The following is a 10,378-nucleotide window of genomic DNA, read 5'->3' on the forward strand; positions in this document are numbered from 1 at the left end:
AAACTATGTCTTAAATTCCTTCAGTATTACCTGTTTAGACCGACATGGAAAGAAAGGTAAATATTAGAGGGTAAGAAAACTTTTCTGTTCTTTAGGCAAAATTCAGAGTAAAGAATAGAAAGGAAATATTGCTAATAGGATAGTCCTTCGATACAATGTGTTTGCCAAATGATTATATGTCAATTTAGGGTCATTCATTGAATCTTTTAGGCCCATGGTTTTTATACGATAAACAAAATGATACATATCTGCGTTCACTCGTGAGTCAATGAGTTGAGCATTCGGAGAGAAATTCCATTACTGTCTGTTTCAAATCTGAAAGCTTTGTTTTTTAACACAGATCTGTCTTCTAATTTTAGGACAACTGAATTGCCCCTACAGAAGATAAGAAGCTTCCTAATCTACTCACTCCGAAATAAGTCTAAATTCACTTTCCCCTTTTCGTTTTTGAGTGTAATTCCATAAAGGTTTTTTTTTTTTTTTTTTTTTTTTTTTTTTTTTTATGCGAAGTGGTGAGATACCAGGGCAAATTTTTCAAGATGTCGATAAAATCTTGATAATTTATTTTTGCTTTTCAAACGTCATTGGGTAATGACATCATCACTTATTAATGTTAGTTCACTTTACTTCTTGATACTTTTTTAATCGCAAGAGTCGTTTTTGTAGTCTCCCATAATTCATCTGAAGCCAGGACTTAAATGCTTCCTCCACCTTCGTTATCCATGTCCTCTCTCTTGCTACCCTTGGACACGCCCACAACTTATTGGTCCGGCTCTAAAACAAGAGAATGGTAAGAAGTCTTGGTGAGCATGTAACTGAGGGGTAAGGGGTAAACACCAAGGGGTGAACACGAAGGGGTGAGGGTCTTGCATATTTACACGTCTCAGCTTTTCAATGTTTTATTTCCTTGGAAATTTTGCGCGGGAAACTAGCACCTGGTCATCAAAGATTGATCTCGTTGCGCATGCCTTAAAATTTACTGCTGCGTTTAGTGCTCCAAGGGTGAACACGGTGAATATAAAAGAAGGAGACCCATATGATGCCATTGCCCATATCCAGAATAACTCTCCTTTACATTTTGTTGGAGAACAAAATCCTCCACTGCCAGTCTTGTGAGTACCACCTCGACCAAACTATCTACGATCTCCTTTCCCTCCCTCGAGGGTGTTTAGTGGATAGATCCAATCGGTGGCTTCCAGTCTAACGCGTTTCGGGTTTACTGTGACATGGAGACTGATGGAGGAGGCTGGACTCTAGTTTGGAGTTATACGTTCACCAACTACGATGATTTTACAAGTGTTACAAACGTTGTGACACCAAGGCCAAACTGGCCAGCACACGGCTACGATGGCATATCAACAACAGCTCCACTGAATGAAACAGATCATAACGCCGTGAACTTCTCACTCTGCAAACAACTCGGCAGACAGGTCCTCATCAAGAGCAACACAAACAACTGACTGGTGTGTCATCCGGGAACAGGCAACTTGGTTGATTGGCGGGAAGGTAACGTCAACTGTCGAATTGTCAAGCATGTGACTAACACATGTAAGGACACTTTGCCGCCATCAGTGCCGCGACTTGAGAAAGTGAAAGGAGTAACGGTATGCTACGATGAGAACCCTTATTCCCTTATCTATTACTGCTTCGACTCTAGCGACACGACTGGCTGGCCTGTCAATGATCCTTGTGGAAAAGAGTGTGACAATCATGTAAAAAATGCGCTTAATCCACCCGGAAACATTTATGTTCGTACCTAATAAATCTTATAGTTTTATGAGGCTTTGTTCACCTGCGAAATGGCGATTAAAATCATCAAACAGTGAGGTAGCCTTAAGGCAACTGCATCGACTATTTTAACCCCTTTACTTCCACGATCTGTGAAGGCGCGGTGTCCTCATCGTTTGTACGCTCGACTCTGGATCGAGTGGTCCGGGTTCGTGCCCTGGCCGAGACATCGTGTTGTGTTCTTAGGCAAGACACCTTACTCTCACAGTGCCTCTCTTCACCCAGGTGTATAAATTGGTACCGGCAAATTTAATGCTGGGGGTAACCTTGCAATGGATTGGCATCCCATCCAGAGGGGAGTAGAAATACTCCTAGTCGCTTCATGCTACAGAAACCGGAGTTATGCACCGGGCTAATGGGCCACTAGGCTCGTAAAGAGACTTTACCTTACTCCCACAATCTGATGGTGAATTCTCCCTTGTAGCTGTTACACATTTCCCTGTGAATTAGTTACAAGAATTTGGAGTTAGATCAAGATAACAACATCTTCCTAATAAGTTTGGTATTCTCACTACCTTTTTGCTGGATAACACTTGAATAAAATAGGGAAAAGTTACCTGTTAATCAGTTCTTGGGTTTTGAGGGTTGAGCTTTTGTATACGCTGATTACAATCCCATAATGACAATACATGCTACTTATTTGTTTGAAAATAACAGGCAAATCAAGCAAGTGTGAATGGTGTTTCTTAGGGGCTGCATCGTTGCTACGGTAACCTTTCTGTAAGGAAAATTACAATAAGATAAAACTTATATCGATGCTAAACGAACAAACCATTGGGAAATTGAAGCACTTCGAAATTCAAATATTCTATCAGGGTTTTGGACACCAGAAAGGAAATTGGAGTGTATTGAGACATAGCAGTGGGGAGGGAGGGTAGGGTCAGTGAATATCAAGTCAAGCATTTGGCCCTGCTCAAAATTCTGCCTCAGAACTTACAATACAATACTTTTTAATAGAGAATTTGAGTCTTCCACCTTACATCATCGACGTGGCAGGTGCTTAAAATTAGTAGAGTTTCTGTCGTATTAAAAATTCTGATTATATCACTGTAACTTTGGGGAAAAGATTAGACATGTAGATGACGCATGGAAAAATCCCCAGATTATTAGTATAAAGTTGAACATAAAAACATTTTAAGCCACTCCTTACCTTTAAAAAAATTTGAATCAAAGGATCTTTTGTGATATTAAGAATTTGACGGGACTTAAAAGAAATCAGAGATATTTAATAAACTCAGCGATATTTAACAATTATTCCACCAGCACGCGTTGGATATGAGATGATAGATAGCCAACGAGGCGCGTAGCGCCTCGTTGGCTATAATCATCTCATATCCAACAAACGCGAGTGGATTAATAATGGTAATTGAACTGAGTGGGGTGCAATTTGGGCTGAAATCATACGCGTGATTTCAAAGTCGAACGAGCGCGCAGCGCGAGTTCGATTTGAAATAACAAGTATGATTTCAGACCAAAATTGCTCGACACGAGGTTCAATTACCACTTTATTATATCCATTTTGAAATCGCTCAAATACAGAACTTGGTCAATTCAAATATTTTAGTGATGCAGTACTGAGCCGGTTTTTAAATAAAAAGCGGAACCGGAAACGCATTTACATCTTATTTTGTACACAAAACAGAAAGACTTTGACGTCATGTGTCAAAAACTCAGTCAAGCTTATCAAAAGAAAGACAAGTTTCATTCAAGAAATTCAAGAGGTCCTCAATAACTCAGAAAAATAGTGAGGCGTTAAAGTTGAATCCTCATCATCTGACTCAATGATGTTAACCCTTCGTTTCTTATGTGGTTGGGGTGGAGAATTCTGGCTGTCTCTGGAGAAGAAATTGAAGGTGCAGCCTGTGTAATTCTGCGATGGAACGGGAGCAGCACAACTGAAGGCTTCCATGCGGTACTGCGGAGACTGCAATGGAAAACGTGGTTGAAATCCTGAAAATTCAGCAGACTGAAAACCAGGATTGGAACCCATGGCTTGATACATTTGGCCTTGTTGTTGGACGTGATAAATAGGAACCAGAGGTGTTCGTTTATGTTGGACTGCAATCTCTTGATTTGAGGCTTGATATGCAGTGTTTTGGCGGGAGACTTCGTTAGCTTGATTTTCGTTTGACACGTCTTTATATCCACTGACAATGGGAGACAGTTCTTTCCTGTGATTCTCGTCAATTTCATCTTAGTCGTCTAACGAAGATTCACGTGCATGGCCTGTTATTTCACAGATGATATTGCGCGGTTGACCTGATTTCTTCAGTTTTGATACCAATGTTTTCCTCATGCTGTGGTTCGTCAGCTTCTTATTCGTCCTGAGACAGGAGGCCATGGATTTCATTAAGTTGCCGATGGTGTTTTGTCCCATTCAAACTTTGGTATACCAAACATCTGCTGATTTAGGACGATTTATGATGCTTAGATAGAGTGGCCCTGTGTTCTTCATTCCTTCGGGTCGCTTGGACAACCAAAGCTTGAATAGCCGCACTGGATCGCTTTTACCGCCATCGGTGCTGAACATTGCTTGTGGAGTTGTTCTTCGCCTGATGGTGTGACCACCGCTCCATGTTTTAGTGGGACCTTCTCTGGACTCAACAACTTCAGTTCCATATTCTCGCTGTCTTATAATTACGTCTTCCACGTACGCATCGTAGTGTTCTTGGCGACCACGAAATCCCAGTTGTTCCGTCAAACTTTTAAAGTTGACATTGGTCAAGATCTTTCCATTAAAATCACCCAACTGACCTTTTTCCCACAGGGCTGACTCTTCTTCACATGTGATTGGCTGAGCTTTGTCGGGTCTCTTTCCCTTTCCTTGTTGACGCAGGGAAATTGCTTTCGCATTGAGGATTTCTCGTGAGGAGTGAAACTCCCTCGATTGCACGATGCTCAGTGGATAGTTCTTCTCCTTTAGATATCGTTCTATGGCACTCTGCGTGATTTTAAGGGATTCTGGCTCGTAATCATCTCCGCCTTTTTTTTCTTACTTCGGCGTAAAACTTACTCAGGACTTTGTCAGGTTCTTCAGGCGCCATTGTTTCGATGGAGACATATTCAAGATGGCGGCATTGACACCAGCTTCTGAAAACATTCATCCATTGTTTCTTGGAGCGGGACGTATTTTTATTGGAAGTGACAGACTTAAGCTCACGTATTTCATCGCTTGAAATAATGGGAAATCTTGCAACATCCAACTCTTGTAGTGGCTTTTGATTAGCTTCGTTTGTTGTTGATTTGGTGGACACGGGATCACACGGATTTTGAGCTTGAGAAGGTACAAAATCGTCAAAATATTCAGCAAAATGTAGAGAAAAAGTGGGAAAGTCCCTGGCATGTTGGTCTTCAGCCTGAAGAATCTCATTGTTATCATTCAAAAACTGGAAGAAATTAAACTCATCCATTTTTGGGGGAAAAATAAGAGTTTTGGAAACAAAAGTTGCAAAATTTGCCAGATGATACTCTTTGTTTTTCATTTTCCTGCAATTTGATCGGTCACTTTAAACAAGCCTTGAAATCTGATTGGTTGTTTGTTTTAAGTGTGAATTCCTCATTGGCTGGAAAAAAGATGCGATTTAGAGCAAAAAATGGTGCGATTTGGGAATAAATCGCACCAATTAGAGCCAATCAGATTACAGGGACCACCAGTGATTTCAAAATGGATGTAATAAATTGTTTTATTAAAAACGCTACATCAAATTATTAAATTTATCACATTTTTAGCTCCCTTTCAATTTTAAGCTTATGCGTACGCTTACCATAATAGTTTATGGTATATTGGCTCATATACCATAATGGCTAAGCCAATGAAAAGTCTTGAATTGCATTATCCAATGATCCAGTTTTTAATAATTAGAGAGATATCTATATCTTTTGAGGTCATCAGCCTCGAATTCCACACTTGTGGCAAGCGAAAGAAGTTTAAAATATGATAAAGATCAGCGGTTCAAAGCACATTTAAGCGTAATTTTTCTCTCTGGGATGATGATGACTAAACATCATAACAAATCAAGTGAATTTAATTAATAGTTTTCAGTAAAACAATTGATATAGCCTGCAGGGTGCAGTTATTTAGAGACGTGATTAATGTGTTTGGTGTCGAAGCGAGATTAGTTTTCGCTTTCGTGTTCACCGGGTGCGTTTTTGATCACGGAGAACAGCCTCTATTCTTTATCGCAAAAGGAGTACTACTATCTTGCTATGACGTGTCTGAAAGTTTGACAACGGTAAGATGACTTTATTTCAGTTACACCTAAGGATAACCAAAACTACAACTCCTTTCAAGCGAGGTTAAATTAGTTTAAATTAAACCAAAAAACTTTCCGTCCTAAGATGGATGCGACATTCGCTTTAAAAGATTTGACGACTGTTTGGAGAAGAAAGACTAGCCAGCTCAGCAACAACGTGAAGTTTCACCACTCTTTCTTGTCCCATTCTTGAAATATCGTTTTAATTTTGTGAAAATGTAAGTGATGCTATTTTGATACGCTTCACGATTTTATGACAAGATTTACTGAGTGTATCAACTTATCGGATGAACTCGAATGACTATGGAAAATAATTCTGATAAAGGCTTGAATATACTGGGAAAAGTATATTTTCTTTGCCGATAATAATCAAAGTCCTGTCCCCGTTCCGATTTCAAATTTTGCAACTATTATGATCCACCTCAATTGTAATCCTTGAGTGATCACAAGCGAGTTTGTTTCAAGTCTCATCAAGTGAACGAAGCGAACTACAGCAAAAAATATTTCAACGATACGTGACTTGTTCGGGCTCTTAGTGCAGGTTCCCTCGCAACACTATTCAGATTTTTCATTCGCGCTTACATCAAGCTAATCGAATCTGCGGTTGTCGTGTCAGTTTTGCGCTTTGTTACTATTCCTGTATGCAGACTACGAGTAGAACGTCCATATTCTCCTTGCGTCTGTTTTCTTTCTTACTTATTCTCTTTCCGATTGCCTAACGCACGTATCTTTTGTTTCAGTGTTTCTATTTGTGTATGTTGGGAGAAACCACTGGCATCGATTTCATGTGAATCACATTTGGAGGTAACTATCAGTTAATGATAATGAAAATAATAACTATTATTTTACATATATAGCGCATTACGATGTGCTGTACAACAGTCTATCGGGATGGTATAATAGCTACTGATACATAAGGAACTTTAATATAATGTGGAACAGGGAGGGAGGGGGGGTTGGGTCAGCTCCATCTTACCCTCCTTCTCACTTTTTACGCTAAGTAAGGTTATTACACCCACGTTAACGAAGAATTTTCCAGACTTTTGTTAAGCGAGAGAACTTTGAAAAATAATTAAGATTAACGTGTCAAGCACATCCTAGTGTTGTTTTGCTGCGGACAGATAATGACCAAGAATCAAACCAAAGCGAATTCAATAGTTGTCAGTAAAACAATTGATATAAAACCTGCAGAGTGCACCTATTTAGGGATGTAGATAATCTGTTTTGCCCCAGGGCCAAAGAAGCTTTCGCTTTCGAGTTCATAGAGTGTTTTGTCGACTAGTTTTTGTTGACTGAAAGGAGCCTATATTCCTTATCGCCGATGATAAATCACCACCTCACGAGAAGTTTTCAAAACTTGACAGCAATAACTACCTTAGTTTCACTTGCATGAAAGTTATGAGAAGCAGATAAAACTCTTTTCAAAGGAAAAATACTTCCTAGAGTTCCTATATAGGAGAAGAAGGAGCTTCATGAGACCGTAACAAGATGAAATTTGACCGTGATTTCTTCCATCTTCCTTAGCACTAATTCGCATAAATCAGTAAAAATGTTGTTGATGTTATTTTGATATGCTTTGTAATTTCCTAATCTAATATTCTGAGTTTATCAGCTCAACAAAAGAACTCCTATGTTTGGTTGGACACCCAATATCAATGCTTCAAAGCAGGTTGCTTGTTACTTCAAATGGATTTCTTAGCTCAAGTTAGAGAAAGTCTTTACCAGCTTTATTTTCAGTTTACTTCTTCCTTTAATTCAAGTTGACTTTTCTTCAACGATCAAATTTTGTTTGGGCGAGTGCAACGAAACGTAACCAGGAAAAGTAAACTATTTCCACTTAGTTGACGTAACCACAAAAGCCTGCCTTCATTACTTCAGCAAAACAAAAGCAGTTCAAATAGCCCGTTGATATGACGTCATGATCATTTGATCAACGCTTTACAAGTCTTGTGCGGCCTTCCATATAAAATCTCTCGAAGTGTCTTTTAAATTTCTTTATGGTCTTCTGGATATATAAGCCTCCTCTGAAGTCAGCCGCGAATTGTTGACACTTAAGTAGAGCGATAGGAGTTAGAAAGATAATTTTTATTAATGGGTCAAAGCGCATCAAAAGTGTCATTTTGCAGCGCCAGACTATGGACGAAAAACCGCAACAAAGTGGTTCTCAGTCCAAACATTTGCATAGTACTGCAGGGTGCCGGCTGCTATTTTGGGACGTGATTAATTTGGATTGCGACGAATCTAGATTAGCTTTCGCTTGCGAGTTCCTGAAGAGTTTTGTTGACTTCAGAATAGGGGCTTTTATTATTTATGGCAGATGAAGTATTACCACCTCGCTAAAATGTTTCTATAACTTTGACAACGTTAAGTAAACTTTTAATTTACTTACCTAAACTTTAAGTGTAGCATATACAACTTGTTTCAAACGAACAAGGCAGAAAACTTAGTCCTTGACTCATCACGGGTTACACAAGCCGAGAAAAGAATGTAAATAAATTTGCGAATTCTCGCAAAAGAAACCTCAAGGAACAGAAAACTGCAGGAACATAGTCGTGGTAGCACTAGATGGAAAAGGCGTACAATAACTGCTTTCGTCAGCAGGAATTCAGAGTGTCGAGCGGCGTAAGAATTTTCTAATGTCCGTTAAATAAACGGGTCAAAGCACTTCAAGTCTACTATTTTGCGTTAGGGACCGAGGGACCGAAAATCATAACAAACTAAACTAGACAAAACTTAAGTTAAAAAAAAGAAAAGAAAAAAATAGCAAAAAATATTACAACGATAAGTGAATCGTTCGGGCTCTCGGTGCGGGTCCCCTCGCATTTCATCCACGCCGATAACAAGCTAATCGTGTCAGTTTTGCGTGTTGTTATTATCCATGTATCCAGACTACGAGAAGAACTTTCATGTTTTCCTTGCGTCCGTTCTCTTTTCTGCTTTCTCTTTCCAGTCTCTCTTTTCAATTGCCTTTGGCACACATTCTGTCTTTTTCAGTGTTTCTATCTGTGTACTTTTGACAAACCACTGTAAATCGCATTTGGAGGTAACTATCACTTAATAATAGTGACGATAATAACTTTATCATTTTAGTGCAATTACGAGTGCGCAATGCGGTGCGTCAATAGCGCATTACGGTGCGTCTAATGAATACCGATACCCTTTCGGACTGGCCATGGCAAAGAAGAAAAGGGAAGGAAGGGAGAGGAATGGGGTTGAATCACTATCACTAGTCGTTTAGACTATTGTAATGGACTTTTGTATGGCCTTCCTAAGTCGCAAATAGCCAAATTGCAACCTGTGCAGAATGCTGCGGCTAGACTTGTACTGAGTTTAAGTAAGTATTTGCATATTTCTCCTGCGCTTTGTCAACTTCACTGGTTACCAGTACAACATCGTGTTCATTTTAAGATCATAATTCTAACTTTTAAAGTGCACCTATACCCAAAAATTTTTTTTCGCTTAATGATATAAGCTTATTTTTTGGAGTATTTCTGTGCAAAAACCTTTTTATTTGCTCAAATCTTTAATTTTCTGTGCCCAGTCAAAACACGGAAAATCGGCCGCCATCTTGCCCCACGACCGAGTTTAAAGAGGAATGGTTCTAGCGGGTAATGTGACGTCAAATCGAGAACACGAAAGTCTGCATTTCACTCATTTTTCCTTGTTTGGGAAGGTTGTCGTCGATATTGTCCGAAATATGCCGACTAGGTGTTTTGTATGAGGAATGCATGAAGCGCGATACCCTCTTGCAAATTTCGCACGTTGCTAAATCCTCCTACAGCGCACTTAGTCGGCATATTTTCGGACAATATCGACTTCAACCTTCCCAAACAAGTGAAAATGTGTGAAATGCAGACTTTCGTGTTCTCTACTTGACGTCACATTACCCGCCAGAGCCATCCCTCTTTAAACTCGGTCGTGAGGCAAGATGGCGGCCGATTTTCCATATTTTGACGGGGCACAGAAAATTGAAAATTTGAGTAAATATAAAAATATATGCACAGAAATACTCCAAAAAATACGCTTATTTCGTTAAGCGAAAAAAAAAATTTGGGTTTAGGTGCACTTTAAAGCTATTCATGGATGGGCGCCTAGGTATATCATTGAACTAATTAACATCAAGCCTAGGTCTGTATACAATCTTAGATCAAATCAAAGTTTATTACTTGACCCTCCTATGGGGAAAATGCTTGCCACGTTGGGGGACAGATCATTCTCTGCTGCTGCCCCGTACTTTTGGAAAGCTCTGCCAACTGAATTACGTGATATTCAATCATTTTCCATTTTTAAATGTAAGCTGAAAACTTATTTATTTCGTGCAGCTTTCTCAAAGTACC

General features: G+C 39.4%; 1 pseudogene; it reads right to left on the reverse strand.

Moving 5' to 3' along the window:
* Window positions 1-3,502: 3,502 nt before the first annotated feature.
* Window positions 3,503-4,892, reverse strand: LOC148731636 (uncharacterized protein KIAA1958-like; annotated as a pseudogene).
* Between the last annotated feature and the right edge of the window lie 5,486 nt (window positions 4,893-10,378).

This window comes from Stylophora pistillata, chromosome 5, assembly GCF_964205215.1.
Source record: "Stylophora pistillata chromosome 5, jaStyPist1.2, whole genome shotgun sequence".
NCBI classification, from domain to species: Eukaryota; Metazoa; Cnidaria; class Anthozoa; order Scleractinia; family Pocilloporidae; genus Stylophora; species Stylophora pistillata.